The 14,712-nt window shown below is 35.1% G+C and overlaps 1 long non-coding RNA gene across 1 annotated transcript; it reads left to right on the forward strand.

Annotated features, from left to right (window-relative positions):
- The first annotated feature begins 10,800 nt into the window (after positions 1-10,800).
- LOC148055872 (uncharacterized) lies at positions 10,801-13,659 on the forward strand. Its single transcript, XR_015705197.1, has 3 exons — positions 10,801-10,947; positions 11,681-11,771; positions 13,004-13,659. It is a non-coding gene; the product is annotated as an uncharacterized LOC148055872 (long non-coding RNA).
- The last annotated feature ends 1,053 nt before the right edge of the window (positions 13,660-14,712 follow it).

Genomic DNA, 14,712 nt, shown 5'->3' on the forward strand with positions numbered 1-14,712 from the left:
GAATTGTCTTTCACCTTTCCAAAGATTTTATTACAATATTTAATAAAGCTCTATGATGTATCTTCATTTATTATCTATTAATTCTTACAAGGAGTACTTTTGTACCCTGCAGTTCTTGTTCAGTTGTTTTGATCTGTGCCAGACTGGTTTCAGTAGATCAAAAGATTATAAATTGCTAAATCCTGAGTTGACTGAAACATAGCAGTGCTATAAATCCTTGTGACATATTTTCTTACATCAAAATTAGGTCAGCTTTATTACTTACTTTAAGACTGTTTCTTTTTGTGTAAAATGGTATTGACAAAAAAGCAAGGCATTTTACACAGTCTAGTATAAAATCCTTATTTACTTCATCAAGCCCTGGTACTAGGTATGTTCATGGTATTTTATCAGAGTGTATCAGGTGTATGTGACATTCTCTTTCAGAAACTATCCTCTAGGCAAAAGCATTAATACTAATTTAAATGATAGCACAGAGATCATACATGTTAACATTAAACAGAGGTTTATAGGTATTTCTTTCAGAAGAAAAGCAGGGCTAAAGTTCTGAAAGTTCTTTTTCTGGCAGAAAAAAAAATTCAAAGCAAAGAAAGTAACAAAAACCAAGTATTGGTTAAATGTCTCTGTGGCCAGAATTACAGAATTGAACTTATAAGCATTTCCAGATACCTTTTTTTTCTAGCTCAATGTTTATATTCATTTTACTACTTATGAACTACAATATCTCACAACAGAAAATTGAGTGTAACTAGCTTCTACCCATCTACCCTTTAGCTGACCACTTGTCCCTGACCCTGCACTACTCATGTAACTATGTGTGTATCCATAACTAGAAGTGCATAGGAAAATCATTCTTATTAAATATAATCTGAAAACCCACAATTGTATTTGTAACACAGGTTAGGGGGTATGGCTGGGGCAAAAATAGATGAGTGTGGTGTAGAATCTGAAACTGCTTGGCCCTGCTTTATCACTGGGAAAAATGTCTGCTGAATAATGACAAATGCAACATATCTAATGTGAGAGTGAAAAAGAGAGGTAACAAGGGCTTTCCTGTGTTTTTAAACTTTATTGTTGCTTCTATTTCTGTTTTGCTCTTGGTTTCCATTCTCATTTCCTTCCCTTCCCATAACTGAATTCCTCAGTTTTACCCCAGTATAGTAAGCTGACCATTTTTTTCTGTCTTGCACTTCTAAACAGCTGGAAAGCATCCTCATCCTAGAGACAATTCCCTTCTCAACTTATTATGCCATTGGTGGAGACCCCAAAAATGTTAAATGGTTCTTCTAAATGTGAAGATTCTTATGATATAGTTGTCTTAAAAAATGAAACTCTATCTCTGAATTTATTAGGAAAAATTTATGGCTCTACCATAAGTTTGTCTTTAAAATAACAGCTCATAATTCAAGATAAAGGAGTGCTTACTTTGCTATATATAAAAACACTTCCATTTTAAAAGGAATCAATCTGAAATGTAGAAATCACTAAAGATAACATTATATATGACATTTTACTGAAGAAAACTTGATAAAATTGATTAGTGTTAGCGACCTTATAGTCCAACATCTGTTCCTCGGTAGTTTCCTTCAGTGTATGTATTGGATTTGCGTGGCAAGGTTTTGGTAGCAGGAGACTACAGGGATGGCTTCTGTGAGAAGCTGCTAGAAGCTTTCCCTATGTCTGATAGAGCCAATGCTAGCCAGCTCCAAGATGGACCCACCCCTGGCCAAGGCCGAGGCAATCAGCAATGGTGGTAATTCCTCTATGAAAACATATTTAAGAAAGGGAAAAAAAACCTGCTGGGAAAACAGCAGCTGGGAGAGAAGAGTGAGAATCTGTGAGAGAAACAACTGCAGACACCAAAGTCAGTGAAGAAAGAGAGGGAGGAGATGCTCCAGGCACCGGAGCAGAGGCTCCCCTGAAGTCCGTGGTGAAGACCATGGTGAGGCAGGCTGTCCACCTGCAGCCCATGGAGGTTAATGGTGGAGCAGATATCCACCTGCAGCCTGTGAAGGACCCCACACTAGAGCAAGTAAATGCACCTGAAGGAGGCTGTGAGCCCATAGGAAACCCACGCTGGAGCAGGCTCCTGGCAGGACCTGTGACCCCTGGAGACAGGAGCCCATGCTGGAGCAGGTTTGCTGGCAGGACTTATGACCATGTGGGGGACCCATGCTAGATCAGTCTGTTCCTGAAGGACTGCACCGTATGGAAGGGATCCATGCTGGAGCAGTTCATGAAGAACTGCAGCCCATGGGAAGGATTTATGTTGGAGAAGTTTGTGGAGGACTGTCTCCCCTGGGAGGGGCCTCACACTGGAGTAGGGGAAGAGTGTGAGGAGTCCTTCCCCTGAGGAGGAAGGAGTGGCAGAGACAAGGAAGTAGAGAAAATCACAAGTAAAGTCAAGGGGGGGAAGAAGGGGAGGGGTGGGGGGAATGTGTTTTAAGATTTAGTTTTTATTTTCTCATTACCTTACTCTGATTGGATTGGTAATAATTTAAACTAATTTCCCCAAGTCGAGTCTGTTTTGCCTGTGACAGTAATTGGTGAATAATCTCTCCCTGTCCTTATCTTCACCCAGAAGCCTTTTGTTATATTTTCTCTCCCCCATCTAGCTTAGGAGGGGGAGTGATAGAGCAGCTTTGGCTGGCAGCTGGCATCCATGCAGGGTCAACCCACCACACTCGTGTAATAAGACAATATGAGGATTAAAGAGTTTATTAACAAATCTCTGTTCTACTTACTGTGTCCTGTAATGCCAAATGTTTTCTTCCAGTCTTGCCTTAAAACAACTTTTATTGACTTTGCAGTTTTCAGTAGACTTTAAACAGTACAATCAAGGTTTTTTCATGGAGGGACTTGTCTGTATATTTTCTCACTGATCTCCTCAGTACTGAAACCGCTATAAATTTCTGCTGTGCCTCTCTGTATGACCCAGAAAATACTTCTTTACTTCCAGTAAAAGCATAATATTCTGTTCTTTGCAGCCACTTCTACTTGATCCAGAAAGCAACCGGAAAAGGCAAACAGGAAACCTTCCTCTCTGCTGTCCATCCATATCCTTTAAAAGGAACAGAACGCATATTTATTGTGAACAATTAGAACAAACGTTATCTATTATACCATTCAAGGCAAAAAAATCACAAACTCCCAGAGCACGACAGATCTGTTTATCATGTTCAAAACATCAATAGTTTCCATTACACGCATGTTTTGATAGGCAACTTCTTAAACAGTTACACACAGATATGCTTCCCATTCCTCTACAATGTGCCAAATGTCACCTGATTACTGTTAAGGCAAAACTGAGCACATGGAATTAATTTATAGAGTGAATGAAGACACGCAGAAGTTACTTTGGGTTTGTTTATTTGTTTTGTAATAGGGTTTATCTATGCTTACTTTGCTCAGCTGGGGAATAAGAATATAAATTGACTTTAGAACACACCGGTCTGGTAGATGTTTATTTCCAAGGGATAGTTTACTTCTTGTTACTGCTTGGAGCTTTTTTCTTTGTCATATTAAGAAATCAGCAATTGAACTGCACACGGCAAACTAAAAACCCAACCAATAATAAAAATTAAACATAGAGTAAGTAAGTGTGAGGTACTCAAGTGGCAGCTAAGAGATTTAGTAATATAAATTCTCTTACATGGGAGTTGTGTGGCTGACCTGTCATGGGTTCAATGAAAATGTACCACATAATTTAAAGAGTTTAAAATGCTTAATTAGAATCTGTTCATGTAACATTTTTGACAGTCTGTTTATCAGACAGGGCTTTTAAGCAAAAACTCTATTGGAAAAAATATTGCATTGACTCTACTGCAAAAATGAATGTTTTGGCTTTTTTTACTTGTTTGTTCTTTTTCATGGTCCACCTAGTTTCCTTTTTTTTTTTTTTTCTTAAAATTCCCCTTTTTTCTCACATGATGTTTTTAATGGGTTCTCTAGGCTACTGTTGCTGTCAGGATATTTGTCACCTGCCATGGTGAGGATCAGGCTGCGCACAGAAATTCGTTTTCAGTGGATACAGGGACAGGTTTCTTGACAGTAATGGTAGGAGGCATCTAAAATAAGAAGTGTCATCATGCTATAAGAAATGGCTCCAGGAAAGGCACCATTTATCGTGTCTTAGGCTTCAGCTTGAGAAAGCCAGACTCCTGTATTCATCCTTTCATTCTTTTGCTGCCTGACGTCCTTCCCTCCATCTCTCCCTCCATCTCTCCCTCCATCTCTCCCTCCATCTCTCCCTCTCATAGTTATCAGTTTCATTCTTTTATATAACTAACAGGTTTGTTCTTTTCCACACACTGTATAATTCTGGCATAGTTTAGAAAATGGCTTTCCCAGAAAGAAAAAGTAAATGATACAAAGAGTCATTGTTGCCCCAGCAGGCTACAAATTAACTCAAATGAATACAAATTGGTATCACAACAATTCCCAAAATGTTCAGCTTTCCCTATTTTTTCTGCTGTCCCCAATACTCAGCTTTCAGGTTAACACAGAGTGCAAATCAATGATTAGTTTAAAGAAGACTCAAAAAGTGTGTTTGAAAACAATCTAAAATAACTGTTGGTACATATATATTACCAAAGATCTGTAGACTTCATAGTTCTTTGAAAGATAGTTTAGTATAATGATAAATACCTGTGTCTAGCCTCCATCATCTGGATATTCCATTTTTACCTTATGCCAGGAATCTAAGCTTCAAGCAGACATCCTAATGAGAGTACATGCTGTGACAATCTGCGGGGTAAGCTACTATATACAGAGCAATTTCATTATTTTTAATATATGTGGTCTGCCTATGAATACTTGATGTTTCCTTTTACTCCTATCTCATCAAATTCAGGTAAAGATCAATGAAAAAGGAACTATGAAAAAAAACACCTGAGTGATAAAAAATAGATTATAAATGCAAAGCTAAGAGGATTTTCTGTTAGTGTAATTGAATTTGCTGATAAACACCTGGGACTTTTTTTGTGGTGTTGTCCTTAGATTAGTAATGCCTTCTCCTAACCTGAGATGCAACAGAAATTTTTGCCTGTTTGCTATTCCTTAGCTAATAAAATTATTTTCTACATAAGGTAGCTTTGCTGTGGAGTTCGTGTAGTCATGATGTTTCGAAAAAGCAAGAATCAAGATCTGAAAGGAGAAAAAAAATTACCTTTTCCTACCCACTGTTTTATTCTGCACATAATATACTTCAATACCAGTAGTTTTTCATGAACAAGAACATATAATTCAGTAGCAGTAAAACATTAGAACTTTAAGGTAATAAATAATTATTTGAATGCCTGCTTTAATCTAACAAATTCAGTTTCTTATGGCTTCCTAGGCATACCTAGAACAGACAGGGCAGAAAAAATATTGAAGAGAGAATATCCCTACAGTGTCAGTATTGAAGCTTACTATTGCAGGCATGCAGGGCACAGTGTCCCTTGTACTTTCATGTAGATTCCAGACAACTACATTCTGCGGTCAGCACAACTCAAAATGGAGCCTACCTTCTCTCCTACTGAAACTGTAATAACTATTCTTAGTCACTCTATTGTCACAAATATTTTGCTGAAAATTCTCTCTTGATCACAAGAGCAACTTCAAACACCTCAAGAACATAAATGGGTGCTTGCTGAACATTACAATTATTCAGCTAAAAGACAATTTGACCAAAGCTGTTTTGTCATTGAGATGGCTTTGTACATCTCCACAATTCAAAATATTTATCTAATTGAATATATGACTGACTGGAAGACAAAGACTATGACAACAATTATAAATATTATCTTCAATTTAAAAAAAAATACAGTGCTATTTGGTAGTAGACATCTGAATATGCACTTAAAATAACTTTAAAGCATTGGATTTCTAAATTTTGTTGCAGAACAGTTTACCTAAACCTTTGATTCAAATTGAAATCAAGAAGTCTTCCCTTATCTCTTAACCAAAAATTATTGCTTAAATTTGTAGCACCATTGCCATATTTTTACAGTTCTTCACTCCAAATTAATGTGTACTATCAATGAAAAGCACTAGAAACACAAATCTCATAATGACCATGCATTCGGTTTGCTTTTTTAAAATTTGTTTGAGAGGAGTATCATATTAAAAAAAGTTGAAGCAGTAGCCAAAATCATGTTTCAGCTGAAATTTTCCACAGAGAAAATGCTTTCCTTAGAATATTGAATCCGTTTTTAATACCAGATCCTTCTGTTTCTTTTTCCCCCTCTTTTGTTAAGAAGATGATTAAAATTGTTCAGAATGACAAAATTAGGTGAAAATTTTTACAGCAGAATGACACTCCCAAGAAATGACATTGGGTTTTGGAGGAAACTCGCAACTGGAAGGTTCAGAACAAACAAAAGGAGATATTGGTCTATACAATACAAAGTTAATTCATTAATATCCTAGCCACAGGGTGTTGTGAAGACTAAAATTCCACATGGACATAAAAAAGGGTCTGGGAAATTAGCAGAAATTCCCTGAGGTCTATTAAATACAGAGATATTTTTAGTTTAGGAAGACTGTAAATTGTTGAAAGTGGAAAAAGTGTTTAAGGATGCATTGTTCTGAGTTTTCTATGTCCTTATATTCTTCCCTAGTCAATCCACAATTGATCTAGGTGGACCTTTGGCTAGAACTAGCAGGGTGTTATTAATTTCTGTCTAACAGGAAATTATTTCGAGAGCTATCAGTTTCCACACTGAAATAATCATTTTTAGTGTTTCAAGTTATTCAATTTGATTTTCATTCTTATAAGAGAAATATATTTTAGATATCTGTGATCTAAAGTTTTGCAGTTAAAACTTCCATATGGAAGCAAGAAGGCAGACAGGCAGAATGGAGTGCTTATCATAGGTATGATGTATTTTATGTTAGGAAACCCTAGGTGAATCAGATGCAAAGTGATCTGTGATGCAGAAAAAAATATTTCGAGACTTTGATATGTCTTCATTAACCTATTTACTGATAATCCATACCAGCACCCAGTGACATCGCAGGTCTCATCTGAACCACAAACTTTGATTTCTTCTCCACAGAAAGCAGGGATTGGGTGGAGATGGAGAATTCTTGTGTGTGCTTAGAACTGACTGAAGTACACAGTTGCTACGCACCAGGCTACATATCTAGGCCTGGGGATTCAAAAGTGTGTTGTCTCACCATAAATTCTTGTATTGGTTTCAGCTGAGGTAGAGTTAATTTTCTTCCTAGTAGCTGGTATAGTACTATGTTTTGGATTTAGGATGAGAATAATGTTGATAACGCACTGATGTTTCAGTTGTTGCTAAGTAGTGCTTACACTAGTCAAGGACTTTTTCAGCTTCCCATGCTCCGCTAGGTGCACAAGAAGCTGGGAGGGAGCACAGCCAGGACAGCTGACCCAAACAGGCCAAAGGGCTATTCCATACCGTATGATGTCATGCTGAACAAAAACCTGGGGCAGTTGGCCGACGGGGGTGGCCACTGCTTGGGAACTGGCTGGGCATCGTTTTGCCAGTGGTGAGCAATTGCATTGTGCATCACTTTTTTTGTATATTCTTTTATCATTATTATTATTTTCCCTTCCTTTTCTGTCCTATTAAATTGTTTTTATCTCAACCCATGAGCTCTACCTTTTTTCTGATTCTCTCCCCCATCCCACTGTAGGGGAGTGAGCGAATGGCTGTGTGGTGTTTAGCTGTATGTAGGGGCAAACCACGATAATTCTAAATATAAATTTACCTCCTGATAACTTCTATACAAGCATGGGTAATTGAACATGCAAAGCATTCCCTGTGCAATGAATGTAGGTAAAATAGAGGAAATTTAAGCTTGTGGTTTAGATAAATCCAGAGTTGTACAATTAATTTGCATATAATATAGCCATACACCCTGGTAATGTCTGAACCACAACAGGATTTTATTTCATTGCCTACAGTTACAGCACCACAATTATAGGAAAAGTCAATATAAAAAAGTATTGCACCTCATTATGATCTCCAAACCAAATTATGTGGTGTATATTTAGTGTGTATACACACATACATACATACATTTATATTTATATATAAATATATATAAACACACACACAATATTTAACTGGACGTGTTCAGCGTTTTGTAAAACAAAAATATAAAAAATTGTTTTCTTTGTAATTCACATTAGAAATAAGGGTAAACATGCTTAACAAATAAGGGCAAGTATGCTTAACAATTCTTTTGCTATTTGAACCGCAGAAAATATCACCTAGAAATGCTGATGTATTTAATAAATAGGGAGAAGTTGCAAGGAATGTTAAAAAGTTGGTTTCTTTTTTCTTTTTTTCCCCCAAGACAATTAGGAATTTAAATCCAGAGAGGGAACAGAACTATTCAGATACATTATGTATGTATTTTGTATTTGTAGAAGGTCATTGCCTACCATAACCATTTTCAGCTGTCTGTTTCTGTGGTTAAAATGTCACAACAGAAGGAAGCTCACATATTTAAATAAGAAAAAAAAAAATAAGTTTATCGTTGTGCATTTATGCATCTATGTGTTTTCCCATTTAACTTTTCCTGAAGAAATAATTTAATTTGCCAAAAAGCTAAAAGTAAAACAAATGTAATTTACGTGAAATGTTAAACTCAGAGTAGGAATGGAAATAAAATACTAATGATCTTCAAATCAAGTGGGGTACCACAGGGCTCTATCCTGGTACCTGTCCTGTTTAAAATTAGTATCAAAGACCTGGAAGAGGCAATGGAGTGCAATTACATCACCTTTTCAGATGATACCAACCTGCAGGTTATGAGTCAACACATTGAAGGGTAGAGCTACCATCCAACGGATCCTTAAAAGGCTGAAAAAATGGATTGACAGGAACCTTATGAAATGGCAAGTGCAAAGTCCATCACCTGGGAAGTGTTATATGATGCAATGAAAAAAATTTATTTAAATAATTTGAAGCTTTAACAAATTTCCTGCTTGAGAAGGCTAAAGATTTATAATTCATTGTCAATATGATGGCATAAGCTCATAAATACTGATGTCTGTGTGATTGCAGGTAAGTGTTTTAATGGTAAAGATGTTAGCAGTAAACTAGTTAATTTGACAATAACCTAATATAAATATAATCCACTAGCTACTAAAAATAGTTAATAATTTTTATGAGAGAAAATGGCAAAATTCCCTTGATGTTAATATTGCAGAACACCTTCATGGGTTATTAAATTATTTTTATTTTCCTCAAATGGAGAAAAAAAAATCAAAATGGAATGAAACCAAATTCTGATTTTTTTTTTTTTATTTTTTATTTTTATCTGATTCAGAAGCATTTATTTTCGTAGTCTGTAATCCCAGGTAATCTCTAATCACAAGAAGTCTGTAATAAAGCAGTCCTTAAAATGATGTTTGGGGTGTGAGAAGAGTATTCTAATTACTGATCAATCTCATCATTAGAAGTCTTCATTTACTCTCCCGAAGTTCTTTGTCAGGATAAACCAGAATTTTGTATTCCAGACAACCACTTACCAAAATTGCTCATAAACTACAATTTCAAAGTGTCTTCTAGGAAATATATGTTTCTTTTCCTTCCCGAAACCGGTAGACTGTTTTGGTCCTGAAATCAACTTGAACAGCTCAGCATATTCTATGACAGTGCAATATCACAAACTGCACCTTTTTCATTTTTTTGAGAAGATAGTTCTAATATATCAAGACCAAAGCCACTAATAAAGTAGCCATTAATGTATAAACTACGGTTTTCCTCATAAATTAGACTTCAAAATACAATAAAGAGTATCCCCTACCTTCAAAGCCTTCCTATTACTAAACATCGCAGACAGCTGAATCAAGATACTCAAAATATTTACATATATTTCATCCCTTAAATATTTATTCCAAACTTCATTAAATTTATGTGCAAGATGGCAGCTTTATCAGGAAGTCTACCTTTAAATAGTTAGCTGAACTGTATCCTGAAAACTTAGCAATGTCAATCCACTCCTACTGTGCTTTGTATTATCTTTGGTGAATTAATCCTCACCAAATGAATGATAGTGGTTGCTTTATGTCTAAATCTTTGTTAATAAGTGTGAACATTAAGATAGATCAGGAGACTTCAGTAATTATTTGGTTTGCCTATGCCAAGATTTATGTTAATTCCAAACATGATCTTGTCACATAATGCCAGAATTTAATTTCAAGAAAAGATTATACATAGATTAGCTGTTCTATTTAAAAAAACAAACAAACAAACAAACAAAAAACCAAAACAAACCAAACAAAAAAAACCTCACAAAAAACCCAAAAAAACCAACACACACACACGCCCAGGTTTATGTATGAGATATCACATTGTGAAATCATTTTTATGGTTTTTATGCACAGGGTGTCCTGTAAGATATAAGAATTACATACATTGCATTTAAATATCATTCAAATGTGTCTATAAGTAACTACAGTAATTTCTATTTCATGGATTACAACAAACTAATAATCTTAGAGCTGGGTATAAATGATGAGAATAATGTGAGGAGAAAATGTGAGGAGTATAATAAGGAACATGTTGACAGGGCAAGTATGCTATTTGCTTAGTGACATGAGACTGGTTTACTAAAATATACTTTAGTAGGGTGTGTTAAAATGATGGTCCTCACAAGCATACAACAAGAAATAACAGGTAATGTAATTCTGAAGTGGGATTTTAAAGGGGATGTTGTGTGGTTTTGGCATATCTTCTGTATTAATTGCTCAATGTACACATATACCACTCTACATATGAACTCAGTTAAAGGTTTAATTTTCACATCTCACTTCTTTCACCTTTCAGTATGCAGGGACAGACCTTTCTGCTTTGGTGTTGCAAAAGTTATGTTAGAAAGCAAATTACTCTCCAGGTTCACTGGCCTGTCCCGGATCTCACTGAATTTCTTCTGAAAACATTTGTGAGACTCAACCCTTTGGGGACAAATGACTAAAACTAAGTAAGTTGCCCTTTTAATGATTTTGTTTAATTTTTTAGCTTAGGTTTATGTGGAAGAAGAAGTAGATTATATCTAAATTCTCTTGAAAAGTGTATCCTTAAATTTATCTTTAGTTCTCAGATGTAGATTTTTCTAACGCATTGTTTTCAATGCTTCAGCACTAATCCTTTTTGAATTAACACTGATTTTTATTTTGCTAAAAGCCTTTGACTGCAAAGTCATTTTTATATCTTTTTTCTTGTCTTTCTATTTTATTCTATTTGAAGCTTTTTTTATGTCAAATACTTAGAAAATCATAGATTAAAGGGGACTTAACTATTAAGATTGGTAATGGGATGGTGGCAGTATTTATGATTGAAGCATGCAAAGGAAAGTTTCTAAAATAAATATCTAAAGATGATCAGCAAATCTTTATTAACCTGATAAAAATGTAATTCTGGAAACATTTTTAAGCAAAAATCCCCATGCTTTCTCACCTATTGCTCATTTCTCTTTTAACATAAGAAAATAGGCAGGGTCCAATGCCCAAAGTTATAATGCTATTAGAAAATGTGTAGAGTATGGAAGATTCAGACATGAGTCAGTGGAACTCCAGGGGTAAGGAAAAAATAAGCACATCTTCTCACTTGTTCATTTTATGTGTAGAACTTTTAATATGAATTCTCGGTTGTTTCTTTATCAAAGAAACGTACATGGTGGACAGGACCTTCAGCCTTGACCTTTTTTATTAAAGGTTGCTGGGAGTTTGCCACAGACTCACACAGGTAGAAGATGAGACTACAAACGAGGCAGTTACTGAAAGAACTGTAACATCATTTGCACAGGTGGGTTTGGGGTTTTTTTTGGGGGGGGGGTTGTTTGTTTGTTTGTTTCAAAATCTTGCCTCTTGATAGTTTGCAGAATTATTTTGCTTTCATTTACAATGTGAGACTGAAAGAGGGTTTTTTTCTTAGAAAAGAATATTTGCAATGTGAATACTTTATATGATCACTGTCAAAAACTTAAGGTACTTTTTAAGATAAATACTATGTGGAGGCTCAGCTCTGAAGCTTGAAGTCTTTAACGCTCTGGAAGCTCAGTCTTCCTGAATTGAGAATATAACTTTCCTCAGACTTGAAAAAAAGATGAAGTGACATGGACATTACCTGAGGTGAGCAACCCATACTAAAATGTGCCACTCTGCAGACTGCAAAGTGTATCAGATTTGGATGGCAGGAAATCCTAGTTAGGTTTCAAGTGCAGAGTATCTCTAGTTGTACATTGCCTTCCAAATGAAATTGGGGCAGACTGAATCTACTCAGGCTCCCAAAAGATCCCTTGATATCTAATGCCATTGCTTCTTTGGTATAGATTTCTGTAACAGTTTTCAGCATACATGTGCATATGTATGGATAGATTGTCTTAAAGGACTCCTACTGCAGGAGCATCTATCTTACCATAGAAAATGGTAGCATTCACTGATGGTAGTCACATTAAACATCACTAAATAATTAACTGCTAATTGAATGTCCTTGTGTGTGTGACTACGATTACAACTTTGTGTGCTGCTTTTTTCCCTGACAAATAATATATTCAATTAAAAGTGCAGATTTGAAGCAAACTATTCAAGACTACTAAACGGCAATTATTCATGTGAATACACAGAATTGAGAAAATAATTCCTATGGTTTAAGTGTTTTTAAAGAATTAGATCATAAAAATACAGTTCAGATTTAATGCTTTGGATATGTTACAAAGAGATATAGTACATGAAAAGCAACTACTGATTGGTGTTTCAAATTTTCATTCCATAAACCAAGGGTTACAGAATTTTGGTGGAGGTGGGCCCAATTTCAACTCTGTAGTCAAAAGTAGAAGACTGCAGATTTATAAGGAGACTTTTTATTTTACATTAGAGCAGAGTGCTTTTATCATTATGTGTAGGATAATTCTTTCTTCCTAGTTTCTTTGAGTATCAGTAAATTTACTCCTAAACTTGAGATTAATGTACTTAAAATTGAAAAAAAAAATACTGTAAATCCTATCTAATATTTCATTATGTTCTTTTTCCTCCCAGTTTAAAGAAGAAGAAACAAAAGCAGCAATAATTTTCGAGAAAGTAAAAACCTCTTTTTTCACATTTCAGCTGGCTAAATCAAATATAATTATTTTTTTCCCTAGCTTTAATTTATGTGAAGTCATTAGAAGCATTTGCGTTTTGGAAGAAAAGATTGTAAACACTTCACTTGAGACTAATAAACATTTTAGACTGACATTCTTAAATATTCTGCTGAAGTAAATGTAAATGCAGTGTACATATGAAAGAAAGAATATTCATGCTCACTGGTATATTTACTGTGTTATTTACCTAAGGTACTTAAGCAATTCTTAGCTTCACTGTCTCTCTAATATGCAAGTGAATCATTCTCTAGTATTTCAATTTTATGAGCTCAGCTAGTCAACAAAAGTGAAAATAAAACAAAGAAAAAAATAAAGGAAAAATAGCATTCAGGATATGACTTTATTTTTAAATTCTTGTCATATAACAACTGGCACTGTGACCTCATACCCATCGTGTTTGTGTTGCCTCCAGCCTCAAAGACTTCTCTGAATCTGACAGACTTACAGAGTTTATTTATGTTTCCCCTCAGTGTAATTGGGCTTAACAATACATCTTCATCTTCAGACCTAGTTTGTTGTGTATTTGTTCCTCAGGAAAAAAAAAATCTTTTTCCTTAGGGAGGTTTTTATTTGTTATGCAGACTTTTATCGACCATATATGAAAGCCCATGTTTCTAATGCCTGATATTGTAATTCCCTGGTATTGAAAATCTGTTTTCTTTTCTTTAGCTAGCATTATTTGTTATTTGTGTTTAAGGGTTTGGGAAAATTCTAAAATATTTATTATCTCTTCTTAAGTGACTTTAAAAACAGAGTAGCTTTTAGTTTCCCTGTCTTTTATGAGCTTTACTAAAAAACAGTTTCAGGTTAAACTAGTCTCCAGTTTGTGAAAAGGAAATCTTCTCACAAACTTAGGAAGCTTAGGACTTTTTGACATGTAAAATTTATTTTTGCCAAACTGGCATATGTGTTTTACTTCTTTCCATTAGACTACTTTATATCTCATGTATGCTATTACTGAAAAGTACAGTTTAAGATATACTGTCACTTCAATGATTAATAACTCATCCTAGTTACTTTCAATATGTCAAGAAAAGAATAAAGCTTGGTAGAGACAGAAGAGAGGCTGGGAACAGGCAATCCAAGAACAGAATAGTTCAGCTTCACTTATGTACATACATAGTCTATAAAATGAACAGGAAATCACTGATTCTTCAAATTTCATTTTGATAAACTTTTTTTGTTGTTTGTAATTGTCAGTTATGTCTAAAAATTTTCATGAAAAATCCCTTTTGAATTTACATTAGTAAATATACTATGGCACCCTGATGACTAAATGGCCGCATTTTACATAGATGTATTATACATTGCCAGATAAAGAAGAAATGTATTGTTAGAAATTACCTCTGTCTATAACAAAGATTAAAGATGAGATGTCCTCTATCAGTGACTTCTGCTGGCTGCTTGAACAATGCTACTATCTCAGCTTTTCAGAAATAATAATTCACCATTGTACTGGTTTTGGCTGGGATAGAGTTAATTTTCTTCACAGTAGCTTGGATGTTCTTACGTTGTGGATTTGTGATGAAAAACAGTGTTGATAACAGACGGATGCTTTAGCTATTGCTGAGCAGTGCTTACACAACTGCAGGCCTTGTCTGCTTC

This window comes from Nipponia nippon, unplaced genomic scaffold (assembly GCF_047370975.1).
Source record: "Nipponia nippon isolate SJK-2023a ecotype South Korea unplaced genomic scaffold, ASM4737097v1 scaffold_2, whole genome shotgun sequence".
NCBI lineage: Eukaryota > Metazoa > Chordata > Aves > Pelecaniformes > Threskiornithidae > Nipponia > Nipponia nippon.